Below are 14,214 nucleotides of genomic sequence, written 5' to 3'. Positions count from 1 at the left end.
CAGTGTGGCAGAGAGCATGACTTGGTCCCCGGCATGAAGCACGCCTGCTCCAGCAATGGTACCTGCCATGTTCCATCGTGTTTGCCGGCCCAGGGTGCTACATGCAACGTATTATACTGGTTTTCCAATTTATTTGAACTCTGGGAGCATGACCTTGTGCCTGTGTAACTTTGCAGCCCAATTAAATGAGACTTATGGATGGTTCTGAACAACCGCTAATAAATAATAATAATTAAGTATAAATGACTTCAAAAGAAAGAGAGAAAAAGAAATTCCCAGTCCTTACACATGCTGGTTTCTCTGTAAGTGTCTGTCTTAATTAGGTCATGAGGTCTTTGTATTAGGGAGTGTCTTTAGTTTTTCTGTCTTGTAAAGCACACACTATTGACACTAAACAGACAAATAATAGATATGTCACAAACAAAAAAATACCCTTTGTCATAAAGGTTGGTCTCATCAGTGTTGTAAGCCTTAAAAAATAGAAAATACACAAAGGATTAAAAGGTTTCAAAGTCAAGCAATTTCAAGTTAGGAAATACCAGAATGAGTGTTGCCCACGCAACATTAACTCTGCAATAAATGAGGCAGGAATCCTACAGACAAGAGACTCCTGCAATACACAGCCCCAGAGCAGAAAATCTTGTGCACTGAATAAGGCAGGGGTCCTGACAGGAAAAAAACAACATGGGATGATGTAACTAAAATCTGCATCATCACGCAAAGGCACAAGATGACTGAATTAAGGGTGCCAGGGCAACACTTATTTGGACATTTGCTAACCTGAGAATGCTAAAAGTTGTAACCTTTTAATCCTTTTTAAAACCTTGACTTTGTATATCCGAATTATTTGACAGCTTAATTTATTATTGAAAGCTAAACTAAGAAACATTAAATGAAGGGGTTTTGGTTTGTTAATTTCCTTAGTTTTTTTAATAGAAAGAAAAACTATTATATAAGTGCTGTTTAAACAATGAACCTCTTAATCATCTGCTGTTTTCAGTATATATTTTATTGCCATTCTTATCTTTGTGAAGGTCCCTTTTCACCACTCAGTGCTGTGTTGAACACAGTATTGAAAATAATTAAATTAAACTATATTAAAACAAAACTCATTTTATGCAACTTGAGTTTCCGTGAAAGTTCTAAGCTCCAATCCTCAATTTGTAAGAAGCAGATAAACAATATCCAAGAAAAAGAGCTGGATCTTTGCATATCACTTTCACCTAGCCCTTACTAAGGAAAGTAACAAACACTGGCCCTTTGAGAAGAAACACTGTACCGTACCGCAGGACAAACCCAAATGAGCGCAGCAGGCGGCTGCCTTGCTTGTCCAAATCTGGTCCTTTTTCATTACAAACTTCCTTTCTGTGATGATGTTCTGGTAAGAAGGGGGCAATCAGTTGTCAAAGGTAGCTGTTGCCATGGCAGCCAGGGGCTAGTCATTCTCCCCAGGTGTGACAAGGAGCTGGAGGCAGGGAGCGCTGAGTGGTGGATTATCTCTGATGTCACAACGCTACTGCTCAGGCAGCACCAGTGGGCAGCAAATGTGCATGGGGGGAGGGGCGGGGAAACAGCTTTTCCCAGTGCTCCTGTTTCCCCAGATTTCCTAAAGAAACCTACAACATAACACCGAATGCACAGTAGTGATTGTTCCAATCACATACTAATTAGTAGCTGAAATTTGATTCAAATTCCCCATGGCATGTTTAGAACTCTGTGTTCCAAAACAAGGAGAGACCTTGTAAAACAGAAAATTTGGAGGCTCTGGTGTATTTGTGGTTGTGTTAAAATTGAATACTGCGACTTTAAATTTTGGGCACGGTTCCTGGACCTACTTGCATGCTAAGCAGCTCAGTGGGGGCTTAGCAGCAGTCAGTCAGCAGGTACCCAGAGACTTGTGCCTCTCTGTTATAGGCAGTAGCTTACATTCTCTCCTTCTGATTTTGGGGCTCTTGTGTGTTATTGTTCTTGCTGGAAGTTTGCAATGTCTTGCATACTTCTCTACTTGTGTGCCACAAAACCTAAAAGACGCAATCTCATTCCTTGGTATCCTACTCTTAATTCAGTTGTCTCGTTAGACTGACATCCCACTTGGTAAGGCAATGCCCATCCTTTCATGTGCTGTGTATTTATATCTGCTACTGTATTTTTCACTCCATGCATGTGATGAAGTGGGTTCTAATCCATGGAAGCTTATGCCCAAATACATTTGTTAGTCTCTAAGGTGCCACAAGGACTCCTCATTGTTTTTGCTGATACAGACTAACATGGCCACCACTCTGAAAAAAAATTGAAAGTTTTCCAGAAGAACATTTGTTTTCAGCTGGGAAATGTTGATTCCTTGAAATTGACACATTCCTTGGGAACACGTCCATCTCAATGACATTTTTTTTGGTGGGGGTCCTGACCAAAATGGGATTGTGGGGGAGTTCAGAGGTTGTTGTGGGGAGGTCACAGCATTGCCATGCTCACTTCTGTGCTGCCTTCAGACCTGGGCTCTGAGGGCAGCAGCCAAGAATCTTTCTGAAGTTAGAGGAGGTTCTAAAATGTGTGAGTGGGTCCCTGCTTCTGAGAGCACCTCAGCTGGGGGCTCCTACTTACTAGTCCCCTGGCAAATTAAGACAAGGGCCAATTTGGTGGCATCCTTAAAAATGGACCCCTGAGCCCCTGAAGGAAGTGCAAGGGAAGCCCTGAGCCCCAGCTGCAGATGCCGGGCAGAAGCCCCGAGCCCAGGCACCCAGAGTGCGAGCAGAAGTGGGCAGGGGCATGAAAGTCCTGAGTTCAGCACCCCAGCCCTAGCTGCAACCATGGGGGTCAGAAGCCCTGAGCCCAGGCACCCAGAGATGTGACTGGAGCAGAAGTTGCCAAGGCCAAACCCCTGAGCCCAACGCCGGGCTGATGCAGTGCACTCTCTTCTGCATGCCTCTGGTGCATCTGATATCCCCAACTCAGCAGACAAACAGCTAGGAGGACCCTACTGGCTGGGGGGATTCCAGCAGGATGGGAAAATCGGCTTTCACGGGGTTCTCCTGGCTGGGGGGATTCCAGGACAGATCGGATTTCATGGGGCAGGGGTACTTGGATCTAGCCAAGAAAGGCACAACAGGAACCAACGGCTGTCAGTTGAAGCCAGAGAAATTCAAATGAAACGTAAGGCACACATTTTTGACAGTGAGGGAGATGAACTCCTGTAACAAATTACCCAGGGAAGAGGTGGATTCTCTGTTTCCTGGTATACTCGCAAAACAACTGGTTATCATTCTGGAAGGTGCCAAGGCACCTTTTCGTGAATTACAAGCAATTGGGCTTAATATGATGGTAAGCGTGTGAAATGTCATAGCTGGTGAAATAGAGGCCGGATTAGGAGATCAAATAGTTTCACAATCTATGTCTGTATGGAAAACCCAGTGTGGGGTGAAGAATAGCCTCTGCTGTTTTACTGGGTGGCCTGCTCACTCCCCAGAATCAAAAATGATCAAGTGGGGAGATCCAGGGTTCAGCTCAAACATCCAGCCGGGCTGGCCAGGGGCAGACATCAGGCCTGCAAGGGAAAGGTGAGTGTGGCAGTGACTTCACAAAGGCCTTTGGCAGGAACTCAGCCTATTGGGCAAAGATGATGAGGCGGGTGTGACCCCACAGAGCTCCCTTGACAACAGCCCGGCAGGACAGGGGTGCGGGGCAGGGGGAACCTCGGAGACCCCTGTAGCCTTGCTGCAGCAAGCCTCCATCTCGCGGTCTCTCGGTGGGGACCAAGAGACGGTTGGTGTGGAGGAGATTCTCCGGGATTGTTTTCATTACTGTATTGATTGTGTGGAAAGAAATTGTCAGCTGTGTAGAAGGTAAGAAAAAATATAGGCTCTAAGTAGAAGATCGGGGACTCTATCCTCGCAGATTCAAAGGCATCCCCACCCTCCCAGTGAAAAAGGTTTTCCTAATATCCAAGCCTTCCACACTGCAACTTGAGATCATTGCTCCTTGTTCTGTCGTCTGCCAGCTCCAGGAATTTCATGAGAATTAATCTTTCATTAGGAAAATAATTCAAAAATACAAATACAAAAAACTTGGAGTGAAATCAGTCCATCCTGATCTTTAGTATCTTGAGATGTGGGCCTCGGATGCCAGACTGAGACCCTCATTGGCTAGGGACACCCAGGAAGGCAGTAGAAAAATTCAAGTCCTCTTAGGAATCAAGCTTCCATAATCCAAGGAACACCTGAGGGCTGCGGGAGACAGAGGGGTGCTGAGAATGTCTAACTCATGATTGCAGATACAGAGATGTGTTATTGGCTTTGGATGGGGGACAAGTATCAAATCCACCAGGATTCTTGCCCCAAACAACCATCACTCATTGTCCTTTCGAGCACAAGGGCTCTAATACATCTGATGTAATTAAGTCTCTTGCTTGCTAGGACTTAGAGAATTTTCTCCATCCCCATGATACAGAGGGAGAGTGAAAAGAAGTGACCTCCCTTTGGTCACGCACCAAGGTCATGCCACCCTAGTACCACCCTGTGCCCTTTGGCTCACCAAGGTGCCAGGACTGAGCCATAGGAGCCCCACTGACACCACTGGGAGTGGCCCAGCCACATCCGGTGGCAGGGGATGCTGGGCAGTGTCAGGGGAGCTCCAGCCTCCCCTGATGATGTTGGGATGGGGGGCTGATGGCCATGGGGCCCTGAGGCTGATGGGGCATCTCTGGGAGGGGCAGGGTGGGGCACTCGATACCGTGGGGTTCCTTGAAGAGGAGGGGGGACATTGAGCCATTTCTCTACCCTGCATTCCCACAGTATCAGCACAAATGACCCTTTTCTTTCTCTCCCCGGTGCAGAGACCCTCAGTGCCCAGCTGGAGGAGGTGGAGATGAGGCGGAGGAGGATGTTTCCCCTGAACAAGATACCATCAGGGTCATCCAGCAGCACCTCCAGGACAGAGCTGAGGTACAAAAATCTTCAAGCTGCTCTGCCCCTGAGTTTGTCTTTTCCCTTGTTCCATCCCCACCCACACTGGGGGGGTTTGTCCCAGAGAATCCGTGACCCTCAATGGGGGGAACTTCTCCCCTGTTATCTGGTACCCCAAAGTGGGGGTGTTTGTCTCTCGCAGACCAAGGTGTCCGCTGCCCGCAGACACTGTCCCAGTTACAACCCCGTCTGTGCAGGGCGACACTGGTTTGGGGAAGCAGGGTGGCTTTCCCTTTCCAACTCCATGGGGTTCCTGAGCCCGGGAGCTGGTGTACGTGGGGTGGGGAGGTCCCTACCTAACCGTCTCTCTCTCTCCACCAATCCCACTCTTAGTGGGTGGAGGACAGGGACAAAAAGCTCCACTTCCTCCATGCTGTCCCATGTCTGTGCTTCTTGGCACAGCAGCAGGGGCGGGACACTCTGGAGCCGCACTTCTCCAAAGCGGCCCTCGTGCAGAGCATTGCGGTGAGTGGGACCCTGTGCCTGGCCCCTGGGGTGAGGAAGCCAGACATGGGAGGAAGAGTTAGTGGGGCTGGAGTGGGGAGCAGAGCAAAGGGGTTCCTGGGACTGAGCTCTGGGGAGCAGGGAAGGGGGAAATTCTGACTCTGTCACTGATGGGGAGCTGGCAGTGGGGGAATTCTAAGGCTGGAGGAGCAGCTGAGGCTGAGGGGAGGGAGGAATTGGGTGGGAGAGGGGGAAGGAAGGGGTAAGTTTGATGGATGGGAGGAATGAGGGGCCCAGCTGGTTGCGGGTGGGGGTGACACTGACTGTTTGTGCAGCGCACTGTGGTCTCCTCCCGGGGAAGCACCTGAGGGTCTGCGCTGAGTCTCACATGGGGTTTTATCTTCTTGGGGTCAGTCAGGAGATGATTGAAAATCTGACCATGGAGTCTGAGCTGAGCTCCATCGTCTCCAGCTCCGTGGCCACGGTTTGCAGACTCAGGTACCAGGACGCTCCCATCCAGCTTCCCTAACCCTGGTGCTGATCAGGTCCAGAGCCGGTAGCCCCAGATCCTCTCCAGCCTAGATTAACCCCAGCCGTGGCTGTTTGCGTCCCCCAGCAGAGGAGCTGGGAACATCCCCTCTTCCCTGGCTGGGGGGTGATTTCACTCCCGTAACGTGACAGTGGCCATAGGGAGGGATCATTGCAGGGGACGAGGGTCATGTGCATGACACTGCCTGCGCCACTCCGGTGCTGCCAAGCATAACACGGGCTCCTCTCTCCCGCCAGTAAACTGAAGCCACCACTTGCCCTGGAGCAGGAGTCACGCCTCCTGCGGGCTCTACTCTACACCATTTTCACCATGGGCACGGGGCAGGACACCACCCACTTCCGGGTAGGTCATGATCCTACTTCTCTGTCCCTGGAGCAGGAGCGGCCTCTGGTCCCTGCTCCCTTGGTTTGATGGAGCTGCTGAGAGTAAGGGAGGGGTGAGCAGAGCTGGGAACAGGTCCGGGCAGGGAGGGGTTATAGGGGGCAACACCACAAACTCTCAGGGAGTACCCCTTCCCCTCCAGAGGGGATTGCGTTACCCCTCTGTGTCTGATCCCAGCCTTTACTTTTCTCCTCAAGCTCTGCTCTGCTGCCTGGACTCTCCCGGGGATCCAAACTCCCACCCATTGCAGTTTGGCTGTTCCAAACTCTGCTGGGTACCAGGCCCTGCACAGAGAACTGCTAAGGGCAAGGATTGAAGAGCCAGCCGGCTTCCGGCCATGAACTCTTGCTAAGTGTCCCTGCAGTGATGTGAATGGCAGAGCCCAGGATGTACCTTTTGGGTCTGGCCAGGGCTCCCCAGAGAATCCTCCAGATCCCCTGACTGGGGTAGCCCCATGCCCCTAACTGATGGGTGCTCCCTCTTCTTGCAGGCTCTGCACAACACCTATTCAGAGAGCCTTGGACACCATGCTTGGGGGCCTGCTCACCGAGACCCCCACCACAGACAAGCTGCAGCACCTCTTTAAGGTGAGCAGAATGGGAGGGTCGGGGGGGGGGGAATTTCCCATGAACCTCGTGGGAGGGCTGCAAAGGAGAGACTGGAAGAACCCTGTTTCTATTGTGTCCTCTCACCTCGGTCCCAAGTGGCCAGAGAGTTTCCGAGAGCCATCAGTGCAGTGCAATGTTGGTGCCCTTCCGCCATCCAGGGTAGTGGCAGACGGGAAGGGGGGGCAGAGGGAAGTAGCTGGGACTGTCAGCCAGAGCTCTGCATGGTTCCATTGAGCACTAAAAGTGATCACCAGTCCTGGCTGGGGACTCAGAGGCTGAAACCCCTTAGTGATCTGGGACACAGGCCTCTGAGAAAAGTCACTGGCTCCTTTCTAGGGAGACCCTGAGATACAGGAGGAGCCTCAGGAAATCAGCTCTTCTGTCCTAGAGACACGGCAGTTCCCGAAGGGATTGACCTCATGGTCCATCCATCCATCCTACCAAGGCCTCTGGAGCCGGAGTTTGGGGGCCCAGGGTATGTGCCTTGATCCTGATAAGGCTGTTCATGGATCAGTGGTTCAGAGCAAATAGACCAGCCCCAAGGCCGAGCTTTGTCCCAGGCTGGAGGGACACTGACAGCTTGTGCCCAGCAAGACGTGGGCAGTGTCATGAACCCCCACATGAGAAGTCAGATATTCCATCCTGAACATAAGGCCTCAGCCCCGTGTGGAGTGGGACAGGCTCGTCTGTAGAGCACGTACGCCTGCACGCTGACCCTCCCCACCTTCTTCTCCAGCAGCATGTCCATTTCTCGCTCAACTCCGGGAATACCAAGGAGAGAGCCAGGGCCATAAGGAGCAACGCTGCCCTGCTCCGATTCGCCACCTCCCTCTCCGGATTTGACGTAAGTGACCTTTGATCCCAGCATCCTGCAGAGCCAGGGCTTGAGTCAAATTCCTCATCCCCTGGTTAAGTGGTCCCCCCTGGCTCCATAAGGGACTGCGATGTTCCATAGGCCACTGGCTGGCAGGGTCGTGCCTGGCCTCAGTGCCCTTGTTACTCCGGAGAATCCTGGCAGCGAGTGCTCATAGATGTCCCATGCCCTGGTCCCTTTGCTCCAAGCTCCCTTGGGGGCAGAGAGAAAGAGGGCTCTAGTTCCTCTCCCCCAGCGCCTCCTACAGATGGATGGGAGCAGAGCTCTGGCCAAGGGGAGCTGAAGGCAGAATGTTGATGGATTCCCCCCCTTCTCCTCCTCCACCAGACCTCCTCCGATTTCCCCAAGGCAGGCAACTTTGTGCTGCAGCTGGGTCTCTACATCTCTGACCCAGCCGATGACATCAGCCGGCAAGCCAGGGATGGGATCTATTGGCTGCAGAGGCTCCTTCTGCAGAGGAGGGGTCAGAAACCCAGCTGGGCAATGGGACCCCGTAGAAATGAGTCCCTTGGAGACTAGCTCCAGCTGGCCATTGGGACACCAATAGAACTAAGGTCTCTTCTCTTAGACCAACTGCAGCAGGGCAGAGGGACCCCAGTGGAAAGAAGGCCCCTGTTTTGGGCCCTCCACTTACTGGCCAAGGGACCCTACAGAAAGAAGCTCCCTCCTCTGAGACTGACCCCAGCTTAGATGATGACTCACACTTATTTCCCTAATTCAGGGAGCGAGGAAGGGGGTGAACATGCCAAGGAAATTGGTTGCTTTACCTCAGAGCCTGGCTCTGTCCCTCAGTCCAGGGAAATCAGCCCCCCCAGGGGGCTGCCAGCTGGTGAGGGGACAGGAACGGACCTATTGAGACACATGGAGGGAAAGAGCCCATCATGAGGGCAGGGGACGGACACAAAGCTTGTAGGATGTCACCAGTTTGGTAGCTAGAGTCAGATCCTGAAGTCAGTGGCTGTGGGGGGTTTTCAGCATTAGCAGCCACCATTAACAGGCACCCATGCCCAGAGCACAGTGAACATAAGGGTCACCTGATTACTGTGATGAATGAGACAAATCCCCCTTCAGGTACTAAACCACCTGGTGGGGACCCTGCCAGTCCACTGGGCCATGGATTCCACGAGGACCCCGGCCAGTGTTCACCCAGCAAAGGGAACAGAAGGAAACAGGCACTAAAGCCGGATGCCAAACCTCCCCAATGGGTGTGTCTTTCTCCCCCGGGGCTGAACATCAGAGAGGAGAGCAATCTGTGGTGTCAGGACGGGCTCCAAGAAACCGAGCGCCTGGCCTACAGGAACATGGCCAGTGTCAAAGAGGTAAGGTCTCTCTGCCAGTGCATTTCAGTAGATCAGGCGTGGAGCTGTCTCCCCCTGCACTGAGTGTGTTATGGAGGGGGAGGAATAGCTCAGTGGTTTGAGGATTGCCTGCTAAACCTAGAGTTATAAGTTCAATCCTTGAGGGGGCCATTTAGGGACCTGGGGCAAAAATTCATTGGATGGTTTAGTCGGTGATTGGTCCTGCTTTGAGTAGAGGGTTGGACTAGATCAACTCCAGAGGTCCCTTCCAACCCTGATATTCTTGGATACTTATTTCCAGCAGAGAGTGTTCAGCTGCAAGAGGCTGAGAACCCTGGGTTGGGTTGGAGCCTTGCTAACTGTCCAGACTTGTGTGCGTTGCATGGATCCATTGTTACGTAGCATAAAAGGGATCCCCTTGGGGGGTTGAGTTAACAGAGGATTGTATCTACAGGGATCTGGCTCTGCTCACTGTCTCCCTGGTTGACACCCTGGTGTCTGAGAGGGGAGCCCCTGGGTCAGTGAGTTGGGAAGCTCAAACCAGCAATTGCTGGAACAGGTCCTTGTTGGATTCCCTGCACCTCTGGAAGCACAGGCAGGGTGTGGAGTTTGCCAAGCACCGTGGAGAGTCAGGGACCAAAACCTGACCTGCTCCTGCCCTGGGCGTCGGGTGAGGGACACTGAGATCCTTTCCTGGGTTGAATCACAGCACTTGTCAAGGTTCCTTCCCCACTCTGAACTCTAGGGTACAGATGTGGGGACCTGCATGAAAACCTCCTAAGCTTACTTTTACCAGCTTAGGTTAAAACTTTCCCAAGGTACAAACTATTTTACCCTTTTCCCCTGGACTTCCACTGCCACCACCAAACTTTATCTGGGTCCTGAAAAAAAGTAGTTTGGACATGTCTTTCCCCCAAAAATCCTCCCAACCCTTGTACCCCACTTCCTGGGGAAGGTTTGGTAAAAATCCTCACCAATTTGCATAGGTGACCACAGACCCAAACCCTTGGATCTCAGAACAATGAAAAAGGATTCAGTTTTCTTACAATAAGACTTTTAATAGAAGTAAAAAGAAATCACCTATGTATAATCAGGATGGTAGAAACCTTGCAGGGTAATTAAATTCAAAACATAGAGAATCCCTCTAGGCAAAACCTTAAGGTACAAAAAAGACACACAAACAAAAATAGTCATTCTATTCAGCACAGTTCTTTTCTCAGCCATGTCAAGAAATCATAATCTAACACATACCGAGCTAGATTACTTACTAAATTCTGAGACTCCATTCCTGTTCTGTCCACAGCAACGCATCACACAGACAGACACAGACCCTTTGCTTTTCTCTCTCCTCCTAGCTTTTGAAAGTATCTTGTCTCCTCATTGGTCCTTTTGGTCAGGTGCCAGCGAGGTTACCTTTAGCTTTTTAATCCTTTACAGGTGAGAGGATTTTTCCTCTGGCCAGGAGGGATTTTAAAGGGGTTTACCCTTCCCTTTATATTTATTTCAGCACTGTATGTGATGCTCGTGGGATTGTTGGTGAGGAGCAAGAGTGGAAGCAGATCGAAAAAGCCCCTAACCTCTAGCGGGTGAGCCACAGGAGATAGCGCTGCTGGGAGCAGTAGGGGGCCTTTGTTGTCATTGTGAGCTGGGATCCAGAGCGCGCAGACACGTTCCCAGCCTGTCATGGCACCTGTGGTGAATCCTGCTCCAGAAAGAGCTATTCCTCAGTGCCTGCAACCTCTTACTGAAGGTGGGGTTCCATGGTCCATGGGAGCGCAAAGGTTGGCTTCCCCAGGACTCTTATCCACCTTCTGAGATGCTAAAGGGATTTGGAGCCTGGTTCTGGGCAATTGACAAGGGCTCTGGTGCTGTTGGTTTTAGGTCTTTGGAGAGATCTTCATGGAAGGCCAGAAAAGATCTTTCCTCCAGGCGATGCTTCTGGCCATCCATGACCCCCAGCTCTGTGTTATCCAGGCTGGGCTGGTGCTGACAGATTCCATTCAGGGGGAAGTCGGCCAGCTGATAGGGAATGAGGTAACCAAAGAAGGATCAATTGGGGAGGGACCCCCAGGGCCTTTCACCTCCAGGCCCTAGTATCATGTTATCCCAGCCACCACCTGCTCTGGGAGAACTGTAGGAGTCAGTCAGCAGAGGCTGCTGAAGTGCCCCATTCCCCTCAGCTACTGTCCAAGGCGTCATCTTAACAACAGGGGTGGGGCCCTTGGGAAAGGTGTCCTCTCACCCCACAGCACTACTGCCCAGAGCCTTCCAGCCCCTCAGCTGGATGGGGAGAGGGAGGCTGAGGGGATTCTGGGGAGCGGAGTTTAATCGCCGGCTGGGTTGGAAGGTAGAACAGCTCTCCCGGTGGGGCTGAGAGGAAGGGGACAGGAGTTCATTCCACAACGGTGGGAGAGGGGTTGGAGGTCACTAGGGAGGAGACAAGATTTCATCTTGGGGTTTGGGTGAGGGAATCTGTCCCTCAGATGTGGGGAAGGTTGGGGTAGAATTTTTTCTGGTTCCCTTTGCCGTTAATGCCCTTCGTTGCCATGTATGTCAGAATCTCTGACTGATTCTTGCTCCCTTGCAGCAGGAGGAGGTTACAGTGATGATAATGGCCCACCTCTTCTACATCCGGTGCTTGCGCCAGGTGCCCAAAGCACTGCAGGGGCCAGGGGCTGGGGCTAGGCCAGATACGGTCCCTCCCCCATGCCCAGAGGCCAGTTTCAGAAGCATCAAGCTATCAGGGCCGTGGGGCTGGCCCAGAAATGAGAGCATCCTCAGGGCCACGGGTTATCCTCAGTAACCATTGCAGTCTGGAAGGGCTGGCCCAATGTAGAGCCCCTCCCCTGTCATCACTGCTCAGACCTCCCCATGGCCCATGTCACCCCGTTGCAGTGAATGTCTGACTATCCCCCACCTGAGGCCCAAGCCACTCACCTGGTATCTGAACCCTTCCCATCCACAAAGGAAACTCCCCCCTAACACCTTCGGGCAAGGTAGGATTCTCCCCATCTGGCAGGTGGGGTATGAGACACAGAGGAATGGCTGAGATCCTGGTCACACACTCCTGGGGGTAGATCTGGGAACTGGACTGGGTCCCAAGCTAGTCCCTTTCCCCGAGGGGCAACTTCAGTTTCTGCCCTTTATTCTCCCCTCCTGCTGGGGGAGGTCTCTGAGTGTGAAATGAACAGGGAGGTTTATGGGGTCCTAGCACAATGCCTGGGTGGTTGCTCCCCTTGGCTTGGATCCCAGGGTGAGAGACATCTTTGTCATTTTGCTCTCCTTCTTTTATTCCTAGAAAGAGAGACCCCTCCCCCGCCCCCGATGAGGGGTCTCTAGGGATCCAGCTGGGCAGGGCCTCGGAGAACCTGTAAGTCATCCTGGTTCCCGCCTGCATGCATCACCCTGTCCTGCCCTGCCCTCCTGTTCTTCACTGTTGACTCTGGCCTGGCCCTTGGCTCTGGTCTCTGATTATGACTTTGGCGTGACCCTTCTTAGCTCCAGATGTTGGCTACCCATCCTAGTTCCATACTCTCCTTGCCCTTCTCTAGCCCCACTCCAGGCCCTCCACCAACCCACTCCAGCATTGTCTTCTCCTCCTGATCTTCCTCAAACACTCAGACATTGGCTACCCGGCTTTGACCCTCGGCCTGTATCTGGACTCTGGCTTGACATTGACTTGGCTGATCTTTCCTCTCTGACTATCCGGCTATGACCTTTGGCAAGGATTTAGACTCTGGCTCTGGTTCTCCTTCTGCTTTTTTGATGGACTCTGATCTTGGTTTGGACCGTGGTGTGTCCCTGGACCTTGATTCTAGCACCACTATCAGCCTAGGCACAATCCTGCACCTCACTGCAGCCTGCGCTCTAACCCCTGGGCCTAATTATCGGATGCAGCACGTGACATTAGCTAGTGCAACTTTTTGGAGAAAAGCAGGCTCTATGCAAGTAAGTGGCCCGTATGCAACAGGCACACACCACACCAGGTGTGAACAATGACCTCACTACATGAGCCTAGCCCGATGATATCCCTGCTGGAGTTGCGCAATGGAAATGACTGAAAAAGTCAGGGGTTCCTTGAACCAGCTTCCACCCCTGGACTGACTCCACCTTCTTGACTCGGACACCCAGCATCTTGATCAATACCCAGAGTACATGGATACCTTTGAAAGAAATGGGGACTCGTTGCCTCTGCTCGAGGACAGACTGAATATAAATAGAGTTTGCACAATTGAATTCACAGAGCCACAGACATATGTGCCAGCCACCAACAGGACACAGTGTCTCTTGGGCATGATGGTTCTGTAGAGCAGTGGATTACAGATAGCTTTGAAGCGGTCATACGCAATCACAGCCAGGAGGCAACTTTCACTGGTCAAAGAAACAGACGAAGAATAGTTGTGCCGCACACTCAGTGAAAGGAATGGTTCTCGTCTCTGCTACCAAGGTCATGAGCAGCCTGGGAGCTATGGCTGTGGAATATCCAATATCTACAATGGACATCTGGCTTAGGAAAATGTACATGGGGGTATGAAGTCGGGTTTCAGCCATGATTAACGCTATCATCCCAAGATTCCACGTCAGGCTGACCACATACATCACAAGGAACAACATAAAGAGGGGGTCTGTAGATCTGGATGAACATTTGAATCCTACAAAAATGAACTCTGTCACTGTGGTGTGATTTCTCTCTGCCATTTCTTTCAGAAACTCTCTCCTCTGCTGGTGAAAAATAAAAATAAGGATTACAATTAATCAGGGGCCAATAAAGTATTGAGTACAGATCCCTCATAATCCCTGTGATTATACACCATTTCATAAGAACAAACATAATACATCAAAGGGAATGTTCTCTTTGTATTACCCACATGCTTTCCATTAGAGATAGGATATGTTCTAGCTACAGAAATATTGTAGACTCTGTGTTAATATGCATGAAACCATCCAGTGGGTCAAATCTTCTGTAAAATAAAAGGTATATAGATTGGGAGTGTTTAGTTTAGAAGGGAGGCAAATAATCTCCTATCAATGTACACAAATAATCAATGCTATAGAGTTTATTCATGGTCATTGATTTTCTCTTCCTAATCCAAACGACCTC

General features: G+C 51.2%; 1 pseudogene; it reads right to left on the bottom strand.

Moving 5' to 3' along the window:
* Window positions 1-13,252: 13,252 nt before the first annotated feature.
* Window positions 13,253-13,811, bottom strand: LOC140912799 (olfactory receptor 5G9-like; annotated as a pseudogene).
* Between the last annotated feature and the right edge of the window lie 403 nt (window positions 13,812-14,214).

This window comes from Lepidochelys kempii, chromosome 6, assembly GCF_965140265.1.
Source record: "Lepidochelys kempii isolate rLepKem1 chromosome 6, rLepKem1.hap2, whole genome shotgun sequence".
NCBI lineage: Eukaryota > Metazoa > Chordata > Testudines > Cheloniidae > Lepidochelys > Lepidochelys kempii.
Note: the sequence above shows the minus strand (reverse complement) of the source record. Positions and strands in the feature narration are given on the sequence as shown.